The following is a 26414-nucleotide window of genomic DNA, read 5'->3' on the forward strand; positions in this document are numbered from 1 at the left end:
CATATTACGCTCACAAACTTTTCAGCTTAGATCTATGTTGGAACACCTATGGCATGTGCTTAAATGAAATAATCTTTGTGAAAAACTTAAGTTGATATATATTGCTTTGCCACATGTTGTTTGTGTTTGCCATGTGATCCTTATTGTAATTTGTCAAATATCTTTAGGATCATTGTGGTTGTGTTTCTCTGGTTATAGTTTTTGTGCTTAAATGATAAACCAGAATATTGATGCTTGCTTATGACCTAATATTTAAAGTTTCTTTTTCAGCAATGCATCACCCCTAATACTTTTTTTGCAAATATCAAAGGGGGATATATATTTATTATTATATACATATATATATATATATATATATGTTATAAAATTGCATAACTGGTTCGATAACTTCATATGTAAATGCATGCGAACTTTTTAGACTATGTTTGTGCTCAAACCAACTATTTGCTACCATATGTCGTGTGCTTTCAACTCAAATCTTCCACAGGTCTTATGATATGTTTCAATTGCAATGGTTTGTGCATATTTATGGTCTAGCCGTGTTTTCATTTAATTCAAATCATTTAAATGACCAGTTTTATTGTTTATGTGCTTAATTGCTAAGGTTATCTTTGTCATTCATTTTGCATTGTATGACTATTCTATCTCTTGAATGAATGAAAGTTATACTTCAATTTTATGTCTTGATCATACTTGACTGTTTGAGTTGGTAGTTGTGGAGAAACTATTAATTTAAAACTCAATCAGGTCATTTCTATATAGCTATTCTTAGGAAAATGCTCTATTTTCAAACGGCATGCTGCCAAAATTTCTAAAAAATTTCTCAATCTTATCGTGTATTTAAATGATTCATACTCAAATGGCTTGCTTACATGTTTTATATTTATAACCCTTCTTGTTATTGCAATAAGGGGGAGAAGTAGGCAAGTATTTGTCATCATCAAAAATGGGAATGACCCATAGGGTCAACACCAAACTTTTAAAATATTGGATAGTCCTACAAAATATAGAAACTACCCTCACCTTAGAATCCCCCAGAGGCGTGCGAAGACATAACCCTCAATGATTTCCCACGAGGATTAATTGTTTATTGTGTTGTTTTCTCATTCCAAATGTCTTATTTACTTGATCTTTAGATATTGGGAAGCCTTGCATGAAAAAAAAAAAAAAAAAACCCTCTCACCTCCAATTCCTCAAAGGCATGCGAAGATATAACTCTCAAAACTAAAGAAAAGATCATTATGGATGTTGGTTTATTCATATAAAAACAACACACTTAATATATACAAAAATGAAAGAGATATGCAAGCAAACATGTTAAATTAAAGCATTATGATTAGGACTGAAACAAGGGATTAAAGATGATTGGGGTTGAAATCGATTGACTAGGATTAGGGATTAATGGTGACTAGGATTGAGATCTTTTGATTGAAACAAGGTATTAGTAATGATTGAAATTTGAAACAATTGATTGAAATAATGAGTTAATGATGATTGAGATTAAAATCCATTAATTGAAATCAATGATTAATGATAGTTGATATGAAATCCACTAATTGAAATCAAGGATTAATGATATGAAATCCCCTAATTGAACTCAATGATTGAATGATGATTGACATGGGAATATATTGATTGAAATCAATGATTTAATGATAATTAGGTTGGGAAACCACATATTGAAATCAATAATTTAATGATAAGTAGGATGAGAATCCACCGATTGAAATCTATGATTGAATGATGATAGAAAATGAAATTCGATTTATAATTAATTAGAGAGAGGATGAATTAAAGGAGAGGATATTTGATTGGATGTGAAATCCAAAAATGGGAAGGTTTTTTTTTTTTTTCGAAGAAGAATCTTTGAAAAAAAAAATTTTAAATTGCAACTAGGGTTTCATCTTCGACCAAAAAAGGAAATAATTTGAAATCAAATTGAAGAGCTCTTTTTTTTTTTATGAAAAGGAAGCATTTTGAAAATGAATGAAGAATTCCAAGTTTTCCCTTCATGCTTTAATCTCATGGTGTAAGCACCTACTCCCATTCACCCATACGGGCTTAAGGAAGAGCGCTCGTACCACTCCTAGGGAGGAACAAGATAAAAGAATCATACGGTAAGGTTCTCTTGCCCCTTTCATCATAAGACGAGGTGATATCATAATGGTTAAGAAGGAGACGTCCTAATTTCTATGTTGAATCATAATCTACTCAATTGAAATGTTCAATTTACCTGAATGAGATGAACTAGTACAACGATATTATTGGTCAAGTTAAAATTACTAAACATTCAAGTTATCCAAATTAACTGTAGGGAAAATAAAGCCTCTTTGCGAACGAACACCCCCTTAAATTTATCGGGATTCCCTCCTTCTTTGACATCAAATGCTCCTTTCTTTTGAAAAAAAAAAAAAAAAAGATTCACTTCAACATTTTTTTTTAAATTTTGTAGTAATAAAAGAGAGGGGAAAGACTACCAAATAATAATAATAATAATAATAATAACAACAATAATTGTAAAAGTATTAAAAATAATAGTAACAATGTCATAACTATTAATAGAATCATACCTAATAATAGTAATAATAATATACATAGTATATAGTAATAGTGGCATGATTAAGTGATAAAATTATAATAAAGAATGGTACATACACAATAATAATATAGTATAATAGTAATAATATTGATAGTGATAAATATTAGTAGTAAGAATAGTTCATGTTACTAATGCTAACATAGATAATGATAATAATAATAGTAATAATAATAATATATGCATATAGATACATAAAAATGTATATGCAAATTCTAAATTTTCTTTTTATGGTTTCCATTTTTTAATATATATATTTTTAGGGTTTTTGGCATAAAATTGCATTTTTTAACATATAAATAAAAAAATAAAAAATAAAAAACTCAACTGGTCAAATGATCCAATGAGTCAGTTAACTGTTTCAAAGGCATTTTAAAAGAATAACATGATTCACATTGGCGCATTTGCCTCCAGTGTTCACTGTTTTCTAACTCCTATGTTAAAGTTTCGTTCAAAATCCTGGTCGAGCAACCCTGCAATTAAGCATCCATGCCACTGTATGTTGTTGTCATGTCCTGACAATCGCATTTTTAACCTCATTGATCATAAATGACACTCCAGCGGCTATCGATCACCAGATAAGGTAATAGCGTATGCTTCACGGCAACTGAAGGAATACGAGAAGAATTACCCCACGCATGATTTGGAATTGGCTGCTGTTGTGTATGCATTGAAGATCTGGCGACACTACTTGTATGGTGTGCAATGCAAGATTTTCACTGATCATAAAAGCCTCAGGTATTTCTTCACGCATAAAGAGTTGAATATGAGGCTGATACGGTGGCTTAAGTTGATCAAGGACTACAATTGCACCATTAGTTATCACCCAAGGAAAACAAATATGGTAGCTGATGCGTTGAGTCGGAAGTCGGAACATGCTACAGTATCTGCAGTTGTAGTTTAGCATTACATCAGACAAGATTTGGCGAGCTTGGGTGTAGAGTTGGTATCTGGGGATCATTAGGCTTTTATTGCTAGTTTAGTGGTCCAGTCGACTTTGTTTGAGCGTATTAAAGTCGCGCAAGCTAATGATATGGAGTTAGCTAAGATTGTAAGGAAAGGGCAGTAGGGGTTGGCTGTGGAGTTTGACATCTCTGAGGGGGTGTGTTGAGGTTTGGGACCAGGTTATGTGTTCCGAATGACAATGAGATCAGAAGGACGATTCTAAAGGAAGCGGATCGTTCTTTGTATACGGTACATCCTGGTAGTACAAAGATGTATCGGGATTTGCGCGGGACCTTCTGGTGGAGTGGTATGAAAAGGCAGATTGCTCAGTTCGTGAAGCAGTTTCTGACATGTCAGTAGGTGAAATCCGAACATCAGTGGCCGGTAGGGCCGTTGCAGCCCTTAGCTATTCCGGAGTGGAAATGGGAGTATATTTCCATGGATTTTGTGACTGGATTGCTGCCAGCACTTCAGGGGCAGAATGTTATCTGGGTGATTGTGAACAAGTTGACGAAATCTGCTCACTTTTTACCGATGAAGGTTAGTTACCCTTTGAGTAGGCTAGCAGGCATGTACATGCATAAGATAGTTACGATGCATGGAGTACCGGTGTCCATTGTGTCAGATCGAGACCCGAGGTTTACTTCTCGATTCCGGATAAGCTTGCAGGAAGCACTGGGGACGAAGTTTACTTTCAGTACAGCGTTCCACCCCTAGACTGATGGACAGTCGGAGAGGACGATACGGATCTTGGAAGATATGTTACGGGCTTGTGTGTTAGACTTCGGTGATAACTGGATATAGTTTATGCCACTAGTAGAGTTCGCCTATAACAACGGCTTCCAGGCAAGTATCGGAATGGCACCGTTCGAGGCTCTGTATGGTTGGAGGTGTCGATCTCCTCCGTATTGGGATGAGGTTGGTGAACGTCAGGTGTTAGGACCTGAACTCATGCAGTAGGCATCTGAGAAGGTGGGTTTGATCCAAGATAGGATTAAATTAGCTCGGAGTTGGTAGAAGAGTTATGCAGATGTTCGCTGCCGTGAGTTAGAGTTCGAGGTGGGGGGTAAGGTATTTCTGAGGATCGCTCCAATGAAAGGGGTGATGAGATTCGAGAAGAAGGGCAAGCTGAGCCTGAGGTATATCGGGTCGTTCGAGGTTCTTGAGCGAGTGGGTCCGGTACCCTACAAGATTGCACTACCCCCGGCACTCTCAAGGATCCACGATGTGTTTCATGTATCCATGTTGAGGAGGTACATGTTCGATCCATCACATGTTATATGTTATGAGGACTTGGAGATTGAGTATATTTTAGCGTATGAGGAGGTACCTATTCAGATTCTAGACAGTAAAGCTCAGAAATTACGTACCAATGATATACCGCTAGTGAAGGTATTGTGGAGGAATCACGAGGTTAAGGGAGCTTCTTGGGATTTGGAAGCGGAAATATGCCGGAAGTATCCACAGTTGTTCTGAGTATGTGTGTACATTACCCTACTTTGTATTGGAATAGGTGGTTAGTCATTGGGAGTGTATGTATTGTGAACTTCTGAGACTATTTATGTATGCAACTACGGTATTCCTCCGCCATAAGTAAGGGTATGTATATATTGTGACAGGGCTACGTTTTAGTAGTCGGCGTTTCTTTCTCGAGTTAAGTATGTACTTGATAGTATGAATGAATTCGTGAATGAGAGATTGCAAATTTTCAGGACAAAATTTTTGTAAGGAGGGGAGGTTATAGGAACTTGAACCGTGATATATGAATTTAACTAATTAAGAGAAGGGTAAAGTGATAATTGAGCAGGCTTTGTTGACGAAGGCTTTTTGGTTCTCAGCGATCAAATGCAGGGTCTTGACGAGGAGAAGCCGAGAGATTTTGAGAAATCAGGAATCTCAGGCTCATCGACGAGATCACCGTTTCATCGACGAGCTATCTACATGGGCTCATCGACGAGGACGCCATTCGTTGACGAGGACGACTGAGTCAAAGGGGCTATAAATAGATATTTTCATTACTTCTCAGCTAAGAAACTTCAAATCTCTTTCTATCTCTCTACAACTCGAATCGATACTCTCTCTCCCTAGATTTCTTCCCCGTTTGTTATAGGAATCATTGATCCGACGTTACCACGAGGATCAGGGAAGGATTCTCTACAATATCTACGAATTAGATCTTTATTCCGGGCACTTTCGGGTTTTGGCTCGAAATTGAGGTAAGGCTCGGTTTTCAATTCTGATCCTATAGTTATGTAGGGAATAGGATTGTGAGTATATTTTGTACTGTGTTTTATAGGCTTTGGGAACTTAGTTCGCTGTTTAGGGGCCGTAGAGTTCGGGATTGACCATTTGGGGAAGGGTAAGGGGATTTAGTTTATGTCGGTTATTTTTGAAATCGGACTTGGTGGAATTATGGTTCACGGTCCCGTGTGCATTTTGGTTTCTCATTTGGGGGGATCTAACGGGTAAAACTATAGGTTTTTCATGATTACAGTTTTGAAAAAAGGGGGCAATGGGTTACATCCCTGGTTTTGTTGGAAAACCATAAATATATTGTGATATATATTGTGTTATAGGGATGGTCATGCCTTGACTTGTTTAAACTGTATGTATTTGAAAACCATGATTTTAGATTACCAATTGGGCGTGGTTTCTTTGGTTATATGAGCATGCATAGTGTTGTTTTGTGGAAATGCAATGAAATAGGAAATGAGTTTCGAGTTGTTCCAAGTACTGAAAGAGTGTCCGGCTCTATATCCGAGGGCGTATGAAATCGCTAGTCATGTTTGGCATGAGTGTCTGGCTCTATATCCAAGTGCATGAGCCTTACTAGCTGATCACCAAAGGATATGGATCCACTAGTTTGTACCGGTACGATGTCATGGGAGTCTAGGACTAGCCATGTGTCAGGGATGCCATGTAATGCGGGCCAGCTTCGGGTCGAAGGGTGTGACAACACTAGGTTGCTTGATCATGAGTGTGTTCGTGTATGCACTGTATTGGAACTGTTTTGTGAAAATACTGGAATTACATTTAAGTGTGTATGTTTTGTGTATCATGATAACACTTAAATGCCACACACCGATATAACTTGTATATGCTTTTACTGAGAGGTGTCTCACCCCTGCTTACATATTTGAGTAACCGGAACTAGCGTCCTTTGAGTTGGGAGCGTAGTGGTCGGTGTACTGTGAGAGGTACTTGGGTAAGTACCAGGGCTGTATCGAGTGGTCTTTTGTGGTTTTGGCTGACACTCAGGTTGTGTTTTGTATTATGGACCTGTATTTCCTTTTGTATAGACTCTGGTATGGTACAGGATATGTATAGAAAGACCATTTTCCGTTACGTATATTATGTTGTTTATGGATGTGTTTAGGGTGTCTGGGAACCCCATGGGGTCGGACCCTCATTCTGGGTACTGTGTCATGGATGTTTTGTATGATACAGGGACAAGTTAGGTTACTTATTCACCCCTGGGTCCCATTATCGGGTTCGGGGTGTGACAACAAAAATCACAACGTTTTCACTAAATCACATAAAACTAACCTTATTTCACTAAAGAACAAAGAAAAAAAAATAATGGAATATGGGCATACCTTGCTAAGAACCTCCTTCACGAGGGAAGAAAACCAAGCTTAATTCAGCCAAGATGATGAAAACTTGCTCTCCCCTTGCATGGGCTCTCCTCTCTTCTTTATTTGAACATGCCACACTTCCTTCTCCTATTTCAAACATGATATTCTATCTTTCTCTCTCCCCCCCCCCCCCCCCTTTTCCAAGCCTAACCACTCACTTTGTCTTTTCTCAAGTGTTTTGGCACACCTAACTTCTCCCTTTTCTCAACTATCAATGCTCTCTCACCCTAGCCTCCTATTTTTAAGCAAGAGGGTAGGTGTAAGAAGTACTCCTAGGAGTGCCATTAAGAGCAAAGAAGAGTTACCTCCTCACCTCTTTGAGGGTGTTTGGGCACACAAAAAATGTTGAACTAAACCAAGAATGGCTAATCCAATCAATAAAAGCCCTTAAACCTCAAATTGATGCACTAAAAAACTTCAAAAATGCAATTAAGGCTAGATAGAACATTGAAATAGGCTTCAAGCCCCCCTTTATGTTTGCCAAGCAAATGAAATAAGATCCAAACAAAAAGTGCATCGACAGATACAATTCATGCAGCCAAATTTTTTAATTGATCCAATTTCAACCAAAACCTAACAATTGTTAATAGAAATGGATTGGAGGTTATGCTAGTATCCCAACCAGCAACCTAGTCAGATGCATGTCTAGTTAGCACTTAAACTTGTCAAATTAAAAAGAAAAATCCTTATATCGGAGCATGTGGACAAGTCTCACATCCATTCCTTCAACAATTTAATGTTAACTCAACTAGAAATCCCAATGGCCTTTACCTCTGGATTCTTCACCTATACCTTCGGCATCATCACCATGAGCACCCTATTCTTTCTGGCTACCTTTAGCTAATCCACCTTATTATTCTCTAGCAACTAAAACCAGTGGAGGAACTTACTACTAATCCTCTTAATCTGGTGCCAGTAGTCTCTCTTATATTCTTGTTCTATATTATCCTTTCCATGCTTATCTACAAAACCTTGCCCTTTTTCCACCTCCACATTCACCTCCTCTTTCTTCGGCCTAAGAAGATCTACCTTGAATACGTAAGCCTCTGGCAAATCCTCTTATTCATTACATTGATTAGTGAGCATAAACTCACTCGCAACATTAACTTCTAGCATGGGTTACAAAATAAGCTTTAGATTATCGAGAACCACACGTAAATGATGGTTTTGAAGAGTATAAACACACTTCGATGATTGAGTAGCATATAGATAGCTAGAAGACGATGTTAGAAACCTCCAACATTGCCCCTCGTTGTTTGGATTTGCTTCTAAAATCTGTCACTAGCCAAAACTTGGAATTTAACACAATACAATATGACTTACTTAGATATGGTGCAAAGCTCACCAATTATTAAACTAATACCAAAATAAAAGCAACCAATAAGAACCATCTAGGAAGGTTAGGGTTTTAGAAATGATGGATACTACAAGTCTAGCTAGTGTCAAGCAAAGTGATGGAAATTTGTATATTAAGGAGCTTTTGAATGGTCAAAGATGGATTCAAAAAATAAAGTTAGCAAGGAAAACCCTATTAAGATCTTATCATACATCCACCAGCGGAAGTTCGATGGGAGAGCATTGGCGAAGAATAAGATGTATGTTGTATAATTGAATTGCACAGCAGAATATTGAATCAATACAATGCAGCAATCAATGATAGAGTTACAAAACAACACAACCACGCAGTATGTATGAAAGCTATAGAAACAACACAAGGAATTATGTGCTTCGGCAATGCTTACATCCACAGAAGCAATTGACAAATATTCTTACTATCTGGTATCAAATACACTAACAACATTACAAATACATCAAGAACAATGCATATATAAAGTTCTCGGAGGCTTTCCCTCCAAACCTCGACCAACTTGACGTGTAGTAATCAGGAAAAATAAAATTTTTTTTTTTAAAAAAAATAATAATAATAAAATAATAAAAGAAAATAAATTAATTAAATTAACAAGTAAAATGAATAGTATGATAAGGAAATATATATATATATATATATAAATAAGTTATTATGATATATATGTAATATATATAAGTTAAAGGTATATATATATATATATATATATATATATATAAAGTGGTACAAGCTTCTCTAAGAAGTTTTGCTTTAATTAGTAGTTATTATGGTATTAATATATATATATATAAAATTGCACAAGCTTCTCCAGGAAGCTGGCTTCAATTTTGGACAATCCTCTCTCTCTCTCTCTCTCTCTCTCTCTCTCTCTCTCTCTCTCTCTCTCTCTCTCTCTCTCTTCGATTCCGGGCCAGTTTTATGCCGGGTTGACAATCCGAAGTCACCACAACGCTTTTAACAAGATTCTCTACAAGTCTGTCAGAGCGGATCGTTAAGGAAACGAAGTTAGATTTCATCCCAAATCCAGGGTAAGGTTTTTTACTCAATATTTGGATTTTTGACAGTTGAAGAAAGTGATATACGCGTAAAAATACTGAACTTTAATACTGGAAATTTTAATTTTCAGGGGTGTTAGTTGGGAACATTGGGAATCATCCATAAGTTGAGGTAAGGCTTTCTAAGCCAAATTTGACTTTGTGGTAGTTATAGAAAATGTTGTACGTACGAAAATATTGAACTTTAATTCTGCGAGTTTTCGTTTCGAGAGTTGTTGAGTTGGGAACCCTGCGGGTGCAGGGAAGATTTTCTTAGGGGCTTTTCAAGAATCAGGTAAGGGGATAAACTAAACTAATTTTGTTTTGAGAAAATGTATGTATATATATATATATATATATATATATATATATAGAGCATCTGATTTGCGGAAAATGTATATATATTTATATATATGTTATATATTTGCAAAATACTGTGAAAATGATCGTATGATTGAATATGTGAAAATACGTTTGTGTGGCATGAGTATAAAATGTATGAGATACTGTTTCTGGAAATGTGGATGATGTGGATTTTATGATGGTAAACCGGCGTATGGGCCGGGATTTTTATATATGTGGTTTGCCGGCGTACGGGCCGTGCTATGTTATGATTTGCCAGCGTACGGGCTGTGCTATGATATGGTTGCCAGCGTACGGGCCATGCTATATTGTGATTTGCCAGCGTACGGGCTGTGCTATGATGTGATTGCCGACGTACGGGCCGTGCTATGATAAAATGTGTAATACCGGCGTACAGGCCGATGATTTTCATAAGATATGTATATATGAAAAATGATATGATTGATGTGGAAATAAACAATGCGCGATATCTATGTATCACAATTTTAGTATATGTTATATGATATTAGAACCTGGTTGGCTTGGTCTAGGCTAGCACTTGCACGGTATCGTTGCTATGTGTCCATGGTCTTCGTGATCATGATATTTGTGTTAACGCCGTTGTACGGAGTGGTGTGAGATTGGATAGTCGATGTGGTTTATAAGAAGTGTGCTGATCGCCCTTGGCGCACGGACCAGGTCTGGCAGACCCATCGAACTTACAGACTTATGATTGACTTGGCAGTGGTTGGCCAACCATTATCAGGTCCTGCCTTCGGGCCACACAACCCAGGCATGTGGGGGTAATACATGACAACAGCCAGCTAACCTACCAGGAATGTTTTTATGTTATTATTATTATATGAGATGAAATATGATTATGAAAAATGCAGTATGTTCTGCCATGTTTTGATGGTATATGTATGTTTTCCTAGATTTGATAAACAGTACTGAACATGTTATGTATGATATATGTTGAACACAGAATACTCATGTTGCCACACACTAATATTAGTTTATTTCCCTTTCTGAGTGGTGTCTCACCCCTAAATTTCATAAACTTTTCAGGAACCCCAGATAAGAGAGTGGGAAAAGCCCCGCTGACATAGTGTGGTTTATCTGCCCTTTTTGAAGGGTAAGTTTTTGGTAGGGATAGTATGGTTTTGTGGGAATTGTCACTAGATTTCATTTTTGGGATGTATATATGGAAGTACAGTGATTGTAGTAACTCTGGTATATTATGATGCATGATATGATGGTATGTATATGATTGTACATTTTCTACTGCGTAGGCTTCTGCTGTATGTTCTAATGTATCCCTGGTACCCACGGGTCTAGGTGGATTGTGACCTGCTGAGATGGAATGTGAGATGTGTGGTATTGATTTTATGATGATATTATTATAAAAAAAAATATATGGAAAATGAGCAGGTTGTGACATGACGTCCCTTCTTCAAAATTCAAATATCTACGTTGGGTTCTTGAGTCAAACCTGCAACGGTTTCAGACAGAACATAAATTGTTTGAAATTAGGTGCCAAACCATTGACGGTTTCCCTATTGCTCCGCAACACTTTGATTTTACACTATGTTCTCTTTTTGTACATGCATCCCATTTAGTATATGAGCTACATATCACAACAATTTCCACCTTGTCGTATATACGCCCCTTAGGAGAAACTGAACACATGATTCACTGCTTTACCTTGACCTTTGGACATTAAGTGGGAACGTCTCCCTTCTAGCAACTAGAGACATGAAGCAAGTCCAAGTAATGCTTGAACTTTTCCGTGGTAATCGGCTTTGTAAAGATATCCGCTACGTTCTCAGATGTGTGAGCTTTCTCAAGTAAAGAAATCAACTCTCGGATTTTGTGGAACCTTACATCTATATGTTTGGTTCTAACATGATACACTTGATTCTTCACCAAATAAATGACACTCTGATTGTCACAACACAGTACAAATCTACCTTGATATATGCCCAACTCCTTTACCAAACTAGTAAGCCAGAACGCTTTTTTTGCAGTTTCGGTGCCTTCCATGTACTCAGACTCAGTTGTAGATAATGCCACCAGGGATTGTACCATGAACCTCTAATAAATAGGTCCTCCCACAAGTGTGAATACATACTCCATTACAGACCTTCTTGTCGCGACGTCCCGGAGTGCATGTGCCCCGGGCGGCGAAATTAAAAAAAATAAAATAAAATTTAATTTTTAATTAAAAATATGAATGTCGGAGTCGCCACTAACCTTTAGTGTGGTTAGAACACATGATTACTACCCCGTTAGGGGTAGAATGGGCCTACGTTACCAGAGTTGGGGTCGAGAGTTCGGTTACACGAGGGGAAGGTACGAGCACCCCCTACGCGCCCGTTCTTACGAACGGTACCTAATTAATTTAGAATTATCCCTAAGTTAATTTTAAAAAGTCTTTAAGTTACTCATTTTATGAATTTATAAATACACATGAAAAATAAATAAATAAATGTAATATATACGTATATATTCCCTCAGAGCTTAAGGTACGTGAAGCTCGAAAGCTTATACCCTAGCATTAAAATCATAGGGATAAAAAATCAAAAATATTTAATAACAAAAATATAATAATAATAATAATAATAATAATAATAATAATAATAATAATTATTATTATTATTATTATTATTATTATTATAATAAGGTAAAAAAAATAGTAATAATAATCCAGAATAATTATAGTAAATTAATAATAATAATAAATAATAATAATAATTATAAGAAAGTAATAATAAAATAATGATAATAAAAATACTAATAATAATAAAATAATAATAAAAGGGAACCCCTTATTCTATTTGGTTAGGGCAAAAATAGGGTGTCTACAGCTGCCCCTCTTTATAGGCTTTGTTGCTTCAATGTAACGGCAAGAACTCTCCTACGTTTTTTGCAGCAACAAGCCTGCAAAGATAAAAGACACCTATTTTAGCTAAGCCACACAACTGTCTGGGCTTTTCAATCAGGTACTGTTTGCTTTTGCCGATCAGGGATGATTTGTACTGAATGTAAGAATCCATGTTGAGGTACACAAGGATCGCTTGCTACGAATGTAAGAATCCGAGCCGTAGGGATACGATGATCCAGCCATAGGACACAATGATGGCTTGCTTCGAATGTAAGAATCCGAGCCATAGCGATACGATGATCCAGCCATGGGACACAATGATGGCTTGCTTTGAATGTATGAATCCGAGTCATAGGGATACGATGATCCAACCATGGAACACAATGATGGCTTGCTTTGAATGTAAGAATCCGAGCCGTAGGGATACGATGATCCAGCCATGGGACACAATGATGGCTTGCTTCGAATGTAAGAATCCGAGCCGTAGGGATACGATGATCCAACCATGGGACACAATGATGGCTTGCTTCGAATGTAAGAATCCGAGCCGTAGGGATACGATGATCGAGCCATTGGACACAATGATGGCTTGCTTTGAATGTAAGAATCCGAGCCGTAGGGATACGATGATCCAGGCATGGGACACAATGATGGCTTACTTCGAATGTAAGAATCCGAGCCGTAGGGACACGATGATCCAGCTATAGGACACAATGATGGCTTGCTTCGAATGTAAGAATCCGAGCCATAGGGATACGATGATCCAGCCATGGGACACAATAACGGCTTGCTTCGAATGTAAGAATCCAAGTGGTAGGGATACGATGATCCAGCCATGGGACACAATGATGACTTGCTTCGAATGTAAGAATCCGAGTCGTAGTGGATACGATGATCCAAGCCACCTCAATCAGTAACAAGGTGTGAAAGCAAAGTTTGGAAAGTTGTTACTCTATTTGGAAAATGCACTTAGGGTAAAGTCCGAATGTCAATGAATGAATCCCCTTGTCTTTGGGATCTGTTGCCCCAATTCAAAATAAATCAATGTGGATTTGGGGCCAACTAGCCCAGTTCCCAAGTGAATCAACGTGCGCTTGGGGGTCAGCTACCCCAGCTCAGATATTAGCATAACAGGAATCTCTCAGTCAAATGATCATTTGAAAGCTTATTCAACAAGACAAGCATGAAGGGTGCTCTATTGCTGCCTGTGATGCTAGAATGCAAAGATATGCTGCTATATGTATGCATGTTGATAAATTATGATGCTAGAATGCAGTGATATGTTGCTATTGATATGCATGCTACTAAATTGTGATTTTTTCATTTTTTATTTTTTATTACTATTTTTATTTTTTTGTGCAATGCATGAAATGCATAATGATGCATGAAATGTGTGAAATGTATGGTAATGCATGAAATATAAGGTAACACATGAAATACATGACAGTGCATGATATGTAAGGTAATGCATGATATGCATGACAATACATGAAATGTAGGTAATACATGAATATGCAAGGTAATCCACGCATGATATGTAGGGTAATGCATGAGATGCAAGAGAATGCATGAAATATAGGGAAATGCATGAAATGCGTGGCAATGCATGAATCTTTTCTCTCAATGCGCTTGTGAGCAACGACCTCGCCTCATTTAAATGGATCTATAACTAATCTTGGCTCAATCTCTTTGATTTATCCGGTCATGGAAGTGATTTACTCGGCTCAAATAAAAATCACAAAATCTGCCCTAATTGAATGGACCTACAGCTGATCTTGACCTTGATATCATATTGCAATATGATAAGAAGGTGCTTGAATAGGGCCCACTGAAACTCAACTCGAAATTTGCCCCAGTTAAATTCATCTGGCACCGATCTTGACTCTATTGTTAGATTCTTTAGAATAAGCAGATTCTGACATAACATTTATCCCAGTTAGGCTACTCTTTCTCCACAGGTATCTTTTTCATATAAAGTACTGGTGATTTTGAAACTCTTTGACTATCCATCATCTTTTAATGCTCTAAAGAGTAAGAAGGGTTCCCTTTTTTCTTTTTCTTTTTTTTTTTACGAGGAATGATTATGCAACTATAACATCAACTTGCTAAATCAAAAGGTCATCTGCACAAAATAAATGTTTTACCATGTTTCAATGCTATCATAGGGAAAAATTCATACAAGTATTCAAAAGTCGTATAACGTTGATTTCCCAGCCTAGATGACTGTCCTTCTCTTCACCTGCCCCAATTTCATCAACCCATGCTTTAATCTCAAGATGGTCTTTAAGACTCGAGACGAAACGTAGGCTTAGGGATGTAGGATTTTAGAATAAAAGGGAAACTAAGGCTCAAATATACCACCCCAAATAATGTTTTATGCCCCCAGTTTGAGTTGAGGAGTTTTTCAAGATGTTGACCGAACTTGTTATTTAAACAAGCTGCCTACGTACCTTTTCAGGATCAGGTCATTACGTAGTTTAGACTCAATATTGAGTCTGACAAATCATTAGAGACAACAATGTATACCAATCTAGTCAGGACTTTCATTTGGACCGTAATGTAGGCTAAAGGTATAGGTTAAAGAAAGAAAGATTTGAATGAGGCTCAAAATTTATCAATCTTATCACAAATATTTGCTAGTCAAAGATCACATGAGTCATGTCCCTTATTTTTCTTTCTTCTTCCTTCTGCTTTCCTTTTTTCTTTAATCTTCTTTTCCTTCTTTCACTGTAACTTTCACTTTTCCTTTTATAAAGGAATCTTGACTTCATTTTCATTTGAACTTCAATTGGGACCATTCTTTTAAAAACTGCTCCAGTGTGGGGTGTGATTCTTTGACAAGTTAATCAAGAAATGAATCTTTTAGGCTCAAAAAGGGTTTGCAAGAGATTTCTTCTTTGACTTTCTTTTGAGTAGCAGAACAATGGCCTGCCATCCTTTTAGTAATGACTATTGTCTCAAATGATTTGCCAAACGTTAAGGTACCCATGCCCAAGTTAGATTTTTGGTGATCTGACTTTTAAGAAAAAAAAAAAAAAAAACTGGTTTAACATTCAGGCTCAACTTGGTTGACAAATAGTAAATCATTGTTTGGGTTCTTTTAGGGATAACTGGTCGGCCAAAGAGGGTCATCCATCATTTGATCAAAACATGAGTGATGAATTGACAAGAGATTATCATAACAGCGTAGCTGCTTTGTTGAATTCCTTGGAAAGTAAGATACTTCTTCATAACATTTGAATTCGACGATTGTTTCATCCTTCTCTACTTTTGCCTCTCGGGTTAAATTTTCAAAAATTAACAACTCTTTTCGGTTTGTGAATACTGGCAACATTACTTTCCCTATTCCGGCATGAAACATAAGCAAACAAAATTTGGCAATTGGACTCATGATGCAAGTGAGAGAATGAAATGCATAATTCATTTTATTGAATATAGAAAATATTCCGAGACACAAGCGTCCACGGATTACGAAATGCAAATAACAATGAAAAACAAAAGAACATCAACTGAAAAGGATTAGATAGTAAAAAGCTCGGTACTCCAACACTTTAGCCTCTATGGATAACGAATGAAACCATTGATTTGGGAACCTCCCTGATATGTTAACCACCTCCTTCCTCGTGTTTGGGCAAAGGATTCCCCTGGACTCCCGGTTGCTTTTCGTCGAATGCTAACCATCCAACATCTTTTAATGATTGCACCTTATGCTTGAAAGCCCAACATCGATCAATAATATGACCGAGAGAGTTAGCATGGTACTCACAACGAACCCCAGGATCAAACCACTGTGGAGGAGGGTTCGCAACGGGCATCCCAGGGATTGCAGATACCATCCCCCTTTCCCACAGCTGAGGAAATAATTCGGCATATGTTATGGGAATGGGGTCCACCCTTCGGAAGTTTCTGGTCATATTCCTGTCTTATGCTTGCTGATTCGATGGGGTGAACGTAGGACCAAAGTGAACAATCCGGGGCCTTGTGTCTGTATGCTCCGCTTGATTTACCATGGGCTCAAAACCAAAGTTTCTCTTGGGCCATTGGTTCCCACCTCTGGTGTACTGATTCTTCCAATTAAACTGCCCCTGTATCATTTGCGTCACTTCCTCCTTCTTCCTATTAGTCCACCTTTTGCCTAAACCAGTTTCTGTGCCACTATCCTTGACTAGGACTACCTTGATATCGCCTTCAATTCTTCCTCCCACAGCCACAATATCCATAAAAGCATGGGGAGTTGCTCCCCGAAGGTGCGTGCGGTAGGGGTCTTTTAATGTGCTTACAAACAAAGAGATGGCTTCTCGATCACTCATCGGGGGGTCCACCTGGATCGACATATCTCTCCACCTATAAGCATATTCCCTGAATGTTTCGGTGGATTTCTTCTCCATTTCTTGTAGAGTCATTCGATCAGGCGTCATTTCTGTCATATGGCGGTAGTGAGTAACAAAGGCGTTGGCCAAGTCCTTCCAGGTGCGGATCCGGACCTTATCTTGCTGAATGTACCAACGGATAGCAGAATCAGTCAAACTACTTTGAAAACAATGCATCATTAGTTTTTCATCATCTGAGTAAGCGGTCATTGCTTGGCAGTACATCACTAAATGTGTTCGAGGGCACTGGGTCCCGTCAAACTTTTCAAAGTCTGGGATTTTGAACTTTGGTGGCAGAGTGACTTTTGGCACCAAGCAAAGGTCATTTGGATTAACGAAATTGAAAGAATTAGATCCTTCAATTGCTTTCAAGCGTTCTTCCAATACATCACAACGACGCTCAGCCTCAGATTTGCTGATCCCCATATCAGAAGGTACTAACGGAGGAGTTCCTGCCACTGGGAACCCTTGTGCTGGCACAGCAGGGATAAAAGGAGGCATATTTGGCAGTGGACCCCCCATGACACCAGGTGGTGGAACTAATGTTTGTCCATGATCAAGGGTGAACCCTGGGGGATGAGCGGGGTCCACATCTACTTCGGGATCAACATGCACCGCCTTTCCTTTGTTCATCAGTAACTCCACGACCTTACTTATCTTATCATTTATCTCTTCTTGTCCTTGTTCTAGACCCAGGACTCTATTTTCCAATTGTTCACTCATTTCTCTTGCTCTTCACCTGGTATTGTACTGATGCGTGGTGGTCTCAATTATTGCTTTATATTACTCAAACCACCTCTTTGATTAGGAACTGAAAACCAAAAAATTTCTTTTTAGAACCATGAATGCACAATTATGTACTGCATGAGTGAATGTGTTTTGATGCATGATCAGGGTATGCAATAGGTGTTTATGTATGGATGCAACTAATGTACTTATACATACAAACAAAGATATGAGTGTGCATGTAACCTATCGTGCATGACTATGTATGAAATGAAGTGCATGAGTATGATGTAAGCTAAGTGACTACTTAGCGAGAATTCTAGAAAAATTCCACTAATGAGAGATTTCAAGATTAACACAACCATTGATGGGCCATGATTTCAGTTCAAATCTTCTCTTAACCATTCTTTTCCTAGTTGACGGTCCATGTATCTCAGATTCTATGAAGGGTCAGATTATGTTCTGAGGTTGGGGTTGACCCAGACTAGTCAACCCGTTAGATTTGTTCAGTGCGGACTTGTGGACTTTAGTGTGCACTTGGGCCTCAACTATTTTAAAATATGGGCTTCGACCTATTTCATGATAGGCTAAGGCCCTAATTGAAAAAGAATTGGGCTTCTATTACTTGAATAAATGTTGACCCAAATTTTTAGGCAATAGGGTTGAAGCCCTCTTTTGAAATCTGAGTTTGACCCTTTTTGAAAATTAGGCCTGGGCCGAGTTTTTGCTTAGGAAAAGGTCGGGCCCAAGTTTGTTTTTAAAGAATTGGGCCTGAGTTATTTGAAAAAGGGTTGGGCTGACCCATATTTTAAAATGTTTGGGCCAAGTTCTTCATTCTTTGAAAGGATGGATCATGGTCTCATTATTGGGCTTTTTGAGAATACTGGCTAAGTAGTATGTAAGTCTAAAATGGATGCATGGTATAATACAAGGTATCTCACAACATATATACAACAGACGGTATGGGGAGAATGATGTCCCGACCTTGGGTAGGTATGTATACACAGGGTTCTTCATGGCTCTATCCTAATTAAGGGAAACTATATACAAACATGTGTGGGTAGGCTCTAACCCTATTGACAAAAGGTCCCCAATTTGGAATTTCATCCTCCCCCATAGGGGTCCGGATAAAACCCGCATTGAGTGGAGTGGTTCGCGGGTCCCATCAAGCTCTGCCACGAAGGGACTGACGCTATTACACTCCTATCTAATCCTAGTAAGGAAAGCTCGGGTATAGAGCGTGAAAGTGTGTGAATTCAAATTTTAACCTAATCCCGCTATCCCCACATTTATTCACATGCTATTAAGAATATAAAAATAAGATATCTACAATTAATATATTTATTCAAAAGATATGGAAACATAATATCTGCAATTAATATGTTGATTCAAAAAATTTGGAAACAAAATATTTTTAGTTAATATGCTTACTTAAAAAAAATATGGAAAAAAAATATTTACGATTAGTATATAAAATATCTATAATTAATATGCTTATTTAAAATATCTATAATTAATATACTTATTGGAAACAAAATATCTACAATTAATATTCAAAAAATTAGGAAACAAAATAATTTTAATTAATTAAGGTTGTTTGTAAATTATGGAAACAAAATATTTACAATCAAGGTTATTTACAAATTAAAATATTCACAAAATAAGGAGTAATTAAAAGATTTATTAAATTTGAACTTGGGATAATTTCTAATTAATTATTGGCTCGACTCTCTAAGTTCTCCAGCGGAGTCGTCAAGCTGTCCCGACGTCCCGGAGCACGTGTGCCCCGAGTGGCGAAATTAAAAAAAAAAATTTATTTTTCAATTAAAAATATGAATGTCAGAGCCACCACTAACCTTTAGTGTGGTTAGAACACATGATTACTACCCCGTTAGGGGTAGAATGGACCTACGTTACCAGAGCTGGGGTTGGGAGTTCAGTTACGGGAGGGGAAGGTACGAGCACCCCTACGCGCCCGTTCTTACGAATGGTACCTAATTAATTTAGAATTATCCCTAAGTTAATTTTAAAAAGTCTTTAAATTACTCCTTTTATGAATTTATAAATACACATGAAAAATAAATAAATAAATAAATAAATGTATATATACGTATATATTCTCTCAGAGTTTAAGGTACGTGAAGCCCGAAAGCTTATACCCTAGCATTAAAATCATAGGGATAAATAATCAAAAATATTTAATAACAAAAATATTATAATAATAATAATAATAATAATAATAATAAGGTAAAAAAATAAAATAAATAAAAATAATAGTAATAATAATCCAGAATAATTATAGTAAATTAATAATAATAATAATAATAATAATAATTATAAGAAAGTAATAATAAAATAACGATAATAAAAATACTAATAATAATAAAATAATAAAAGGGAACCCCTTGTTCTATTTGGTTAGGGTAAAAATAGGGTGTCTACAGTTCTATCATCCATATGTTATGCATAATGAGCATCAATTAACTCTACAATTAATGGATTACTTTTTCTTGCCGAACATGAGACCATAATTAGAAGTACCTTGCAAGTATCTAAAAATCCATTTAACGGTTTCCCAATGTTGTCTACCCGGATTTGAAATAATGGTCTGATGAGTCTGAATTGTCTGAATTCAATTGAGTAACTATTTGGAGCATTTCGGCCCAGAAGAAAGTATTTTTAGTGAGACCATTCAAAATGATTGTTAAAATTTTCAAAAGAATTTCTATACTCCTCAAGCATTCTCGGATCGATCTTCAAATTATTACTTTTTTGTTCTCATTTCATGATAACTTGGATATTCTGCTGGGATTATTGCATAGTTCTCCCTGAAGTTGGCTCCTTAAGTAATTCAGAGCAATACGAAGAATTTTTAGAGTTCGCTGGTGGGACAAGTTCTGCATCCCTGAAGGAAAAGTTCGAGCTTGGCTTGCCTAAAGCTCTAGTCAAAGTTTGCCTGTTTTTTAAGAAGGTCCTTCATCAAGATCTAAAGACAAGAAGATAGTTTTAGAAGACGAAACTTTATCATCATGTTCTTCAAGGAAGTCCAAGTCCAAAAGTCTCAAGGCTAAAATGCTCCAAATATTTGCTCAATTGAATTCGGACAATTTAGACTTCAATTGTATTATTAATTTCATGTTGCTGATCTTGAATTGTTGGTTGGTTAAATTACATACAAGAGATTTCATGGATTAGAAGAAGAGATCAATTGTGAACTATGTGTCCTTTATGCTTGTGACAGCCTAGATCTATAGTCAAACATTTAAGAGAGAGAGAGAGTTTGTAACGACCTCGACCCACCACGTGGGCCCGGAGTGTTACTTTAGTGACATCAGTGTACCTGATACCTTATTCATCAAATATAAAACACACATACGCGGAAATAAAATATCAAATCCTAAAACTACATTACCAGAGTTCTAACTATCTTTATACACAAATATATCCATTTCCATATAACTACATCCCATAAAACTAAACAAAAATAGAATCTTTATCTACACACTACCTACATGAATTTACACCTCTAGCCCGGCTCCTCTAGCCTGCTACACCCTATCTCTAGGATTTCCTGAAAAAATAGTTTGTAAAGTAGGGGTGCGGCACAGCTCAGTAAGGGAAATACTAAGTTAATGTTAGTGTGTGGCCAGCATGCATTTAGTGTACAGAAAATAACCAGTTCACTAAATAGATAAACACATTTGTGAAAACATTCTTAATTTACACTCACACACAATTAGCCAAGGATAGGGAAGATTACCCGTCCATACAAGTAGATTCCCTCTGCTCTAGTACCATTACTGCTACTAGGGCACTCGCCTTTCTCAGCAAGCCCTCAAAATTATCTTATTAATTATTCGTATTCATATAAATTAACAGATATGCATATAAGACGCTCCCTGTGACAAACACGCCATTTACTTCCCCATGGCACGGGTTATACAGCCTGAAGGCTGGACTAAGCCTAAGTGAACAACCCAAACAAAGTCAAAAACAACATCCTCTGCAAACACATCTGTAGGCATCCACAGCAAAGTTGCAGGTCCGACGCCCTTACTTCAACGTCACGCAGGCAGTTGGCTGGACCCCCAACGCTTCTATCCAGACAATGTGGGTGCACATGGTCTAACTAGCAACGGTACCGTGCTCACAATACACTGGTCCCCAGGGTTTCTAAAGCATATCATGCAATTTAGATAATAGAAATCACCATTTAGAATATTAATTCATATATATTTCCTATTATTCCAAACACCTGGCCCCCGACCACAAAATATAACCCGACATATAGCATCATTTAAAACTCGGCCCTTGGCCATCAAATAATAATCCTGGCCCTTGGCCAATCAAATAACACCCGGTCATTGGCTGTTAGTTCAAACTCCTGCATTTCATAAACAGATCCAGTATTTTCACAAGCATTTCCAATATTTCTCAACCAATTCAGTATTTCACAAACAATTCAGTATTTCAAAATCTCAAATCTAGATATACAATAATCCATACAAATTAAATCATCCGCCACACGATTTTCCACATTTTAACAAATCCATATAAACAAACAAGCTTTCCACCGTTCATTTTATTCAAAAATACCATACCATATATCCTAAGTTTGTAAAATCTATTTTGAACGGTTGCTTTCCAAAATAACTTTTAAATTCCCAAATGAATAGATAAATAAATAAATAAATTTATATAAACATAACAATTTAATTGATTCAATGTTCATAAAATTACTGACTTAACTTAATCCCCTTACTTGATTCTTGAAAAAACCCGATAACACCCTAGCCTACGCCCTAGGTGTTCAAAAACCCCTGAATCCTGAAATTCAAATTTCACTATATTATTCGTCACAATTCTTAGAGCAACTTTACCTAAAATTCCCTTAGGTTCTGAATACCCTAAAAAGCCTAATAAAATCCTAAATTATCAAACTTAACCCCGATTTAGGATTGGTATCCCAAAGCTCCAATTCGAAAACTCACTCCGGCTAGTTTGTAGAGAATCTCCCTACAAGTCTCCTGGCAATTTTCGTTCGTTAATGGGGCTTATAGTTTAAGAGAAATTGAGATAAGTTTGAAATTTGGCCTTACCCTAGGAGATATGTCTACGCCGCTCCTATGACATATCTGCTCTAGTAGAAATGTCGGTGACGGCGAGCAGAACCCAATGGTATTTTCAAATTTTTGATTGGTCGAATAATGTAGATGAGATGGAGGAGAGTGGGAGAGAGAAGACAAGGAATGCGTTGACGCAAATGAGAAAGAAAGAAAGAAAGAAGAAGAAGAAGAATAAAATGAAAATCATGTTTCCTGATCCTTCAGGAAACCTGATATATATATTATATTATTTGATTAATAATATTATTTAATGAATTAATTAATATTTAAAAAAAAATTAATTTTAATTTTACTTTAATTTAAATATATATTTTAAATTAATTTTAATTTTAATTTTAATTTTATTTTATTTTATTTTATTTTTTTTTAGGATTACTACAGAGTTAACCCATTTGATGAAAGAAATTAATTAATTTCATAATGTAACGACCTGAAATTTCATACCATTTTTTTCCCAATAATATATAAAATATACCGATAATCATTTTACCCCTAAAATCACCTATATAGCAAAAAGCATAAAGTCATACATCCATAATTATAATACCAGAATCCAGTATTAACCCAAAGCATACATACAAAAATTATACATCATCCCAACACCTTCTACCCAACACTCCTGAATACTACCCAAAAATACAATCCCTTGATAACACTTACCCTTCAGATAGGGTAGTGTAGACGACCTCTCTACATGCGAGCCAGATCTGCTCATCTAACTGGATAACCTAAAAAATGTTAATTCACTGGGATGAGACAATGCTCAGTAAAAGAAATATGCTCTTACTAGTGTGTGGCAATTGAGTCTACATAAATAATTTACTGATAAATAACTGAACTAAGATATTATGTAAATACTGTGCAAATCACACCTACATAGCTTAAAATACAATTATATTATTTGAGTTTTCTATTTATCCATACCGATAAGAATATAATATATTTGTTGTTCTTCCGTAAATATGTATGTATGTATGTATATATATATATATATATATATATAAATAATTGAGAAATATCCCTGAAAATATTTATGTCATGTTTTAACCCCTCATGATAAGGTTTTGCAGCACGTAGGCTAGGGTTAACTCTAGTTGGCTTACCAGGATAAGTCACCTGAATACTTTATCAATCCTCAGTCTAGCCATACTGCAATCCCTCCAAAGGTACGATACTGGTATCTACCTCGTCAAACTGGCCTCCTCAACTTAGATGTCTGAGGAGCCTGCAATCCCTCCATAGGCACGGTTGACCGAATTCACATACTATCTGAAATATGTGGTTGTACTCTGATCTGAAATAGCAACAGTATCATACTCTATTGACTGAATCTGTTTGAAATAATTCATCCATCAGGGATCTCACACTACATAACACTAATATATATAATTATCTTGTTGTTTCATCATGAATCCAAAATAACCATGACACTATAAATCTAATCTGAAATACTGTATTATCTGACTAAAATGACTGTAATATCTTACTGAAATAACTGTAATATCTGACTGAAAAATCTGTAATGTTTGAGTGTTATGGTTTTGGAAATCATGACATTCTGTAAATACTATAAAATATCCGTCTATATAATATCTGTAAAATATATGTCTGATAAATATCTGTCTGCAAAATATATCTGTCCTATATAATATGTGTAAAATATCTGTCTGATAAATATCTGTCTGTAAAATATATCTGTCTATATATACATTGTAATTTATAATTCTGTAAAATCTAGTAAAACATGTTTCTATGCAAAAATACTATAAATTAGGATATTCCAAAAAACTATATAGGCTTTGTACTAAACAAATATATACTTAGGCCACACAATTAATAAAACTTATGTTATAGAGTCTGTAAAACTATATAATTTATACCTTGTACCTTTATTGTCACGACCTGCTCATTTTCCACATATATCTTTTTTTTTTATAATAAAATCATTACTACACACATCTCATTTCCAAACACTGCAGGTCACAATCCACCTGGACCCGTGGGTACCAGGGATACATCAGAATATACAACAAAAGCTTACGCAGCAGAAAGTATAAAATCATATACATCTCATCATAATGTGCAATACAATATACCAGAATACTACAACCACTAACTCTCAGTATATACGACCTAAAAATAAATCTAGGGACAATTCCCTCAAAATCTAACTGTCCCTATCAAAACTTACCCTTCACAGAGGGCAAATAAACAACACTAATTCTGCGGGGCTTTTCCCGCTCTCCTATCCGGGGCTGCTGAAAAGTAAATGAAATTTAGGAGTGAGACACCTCTCAGTAAGGGAAATAAACTAATACTAGTGTGTGGCAACATGAGTAATTCGTGTTCAACATATATCATATATAACACATTTAGTACTGTTTCATTAAATCTGGGAAAACATATATATATATATATATATATAAATCAACATGGCAGAACATACTGCATTTTCATAACATATCTCAACTCATGTAATAATAATAATAATAACATAAAACAATCCTGGTAGGTTAGCTGGCTGTTGCCATGTATTACCCCTACATGACTAGGTTGTGTGGCCCGAAGGCGGGACCTGACAATGGTTGGCCGACCATTGCCAAGTCAATATTCTAGTTTGTAGGTCTGATAGGTCTACCCAGACTGGTCCGTACACCAAGGGCGATAACAGCACACTCCTCGAACATAACCACATCGACCATCCAATCTCACACCACTCCGTATAGCGGCGTTAACAAAGATATCATGATCACGAGGACCATGGACACATAGCAACGGTATCGTGCAAGTGCTAGCCTAAACCAAGCCAACCAGGTTCTGATATCATATACATATACTAAAATCGTGATACATAAATATCTCATATCAATCATTTTCACATCGATCATATCATTTGCATATATATATACATGTACCGTGAAAATCATCGGCCCGTACGCCGGTATTACACATTTTAACATAGCACAGCCCGTACGTTGGCAAATCACATAGCACAGCCTGTATGCTAGCAAACCACATAGCACGGCCCATACGCCGGCAAATCACATAGCACAGCCCGTGCGCTGGCAAACCACATAGCACGGCCTGTACGCCGGCAAATCACATAGCACCGTCCGTACGCCGGTAAATCACATCGACATATATATATATATATATATATATATATATACATATGTAAAACATCTCGGCCCGTACACCAGTTTTCCATCATAGAAATCCATATCATCCACATTTCCAGAAAACTGCGTTTCACAACATTTTTACTCATGCCACACAGTAAATTTTCGACATATTCAACATACGATCAATTTCACAGTATTTTGCAAATATAAGACATATATATATATATATATATATAAATATAATCATATACATTTTCCATAAATCAAA

The sequence above is a fragment of the Malania oleifera genome, chromosome 7, assembly GCF_029873635.1.
Source record: "Malania oleifera isolate guangnan ecotype guangnan chromosome 7, ASM2987363v1, whole genome shotgun sequence".
Lineage (NCBI taxonomy): Eukaryota > Viridiplantae > Streptophyta > Magnoliopsida > Santalales > Ximeniaceae > Malania > Malania oleifera.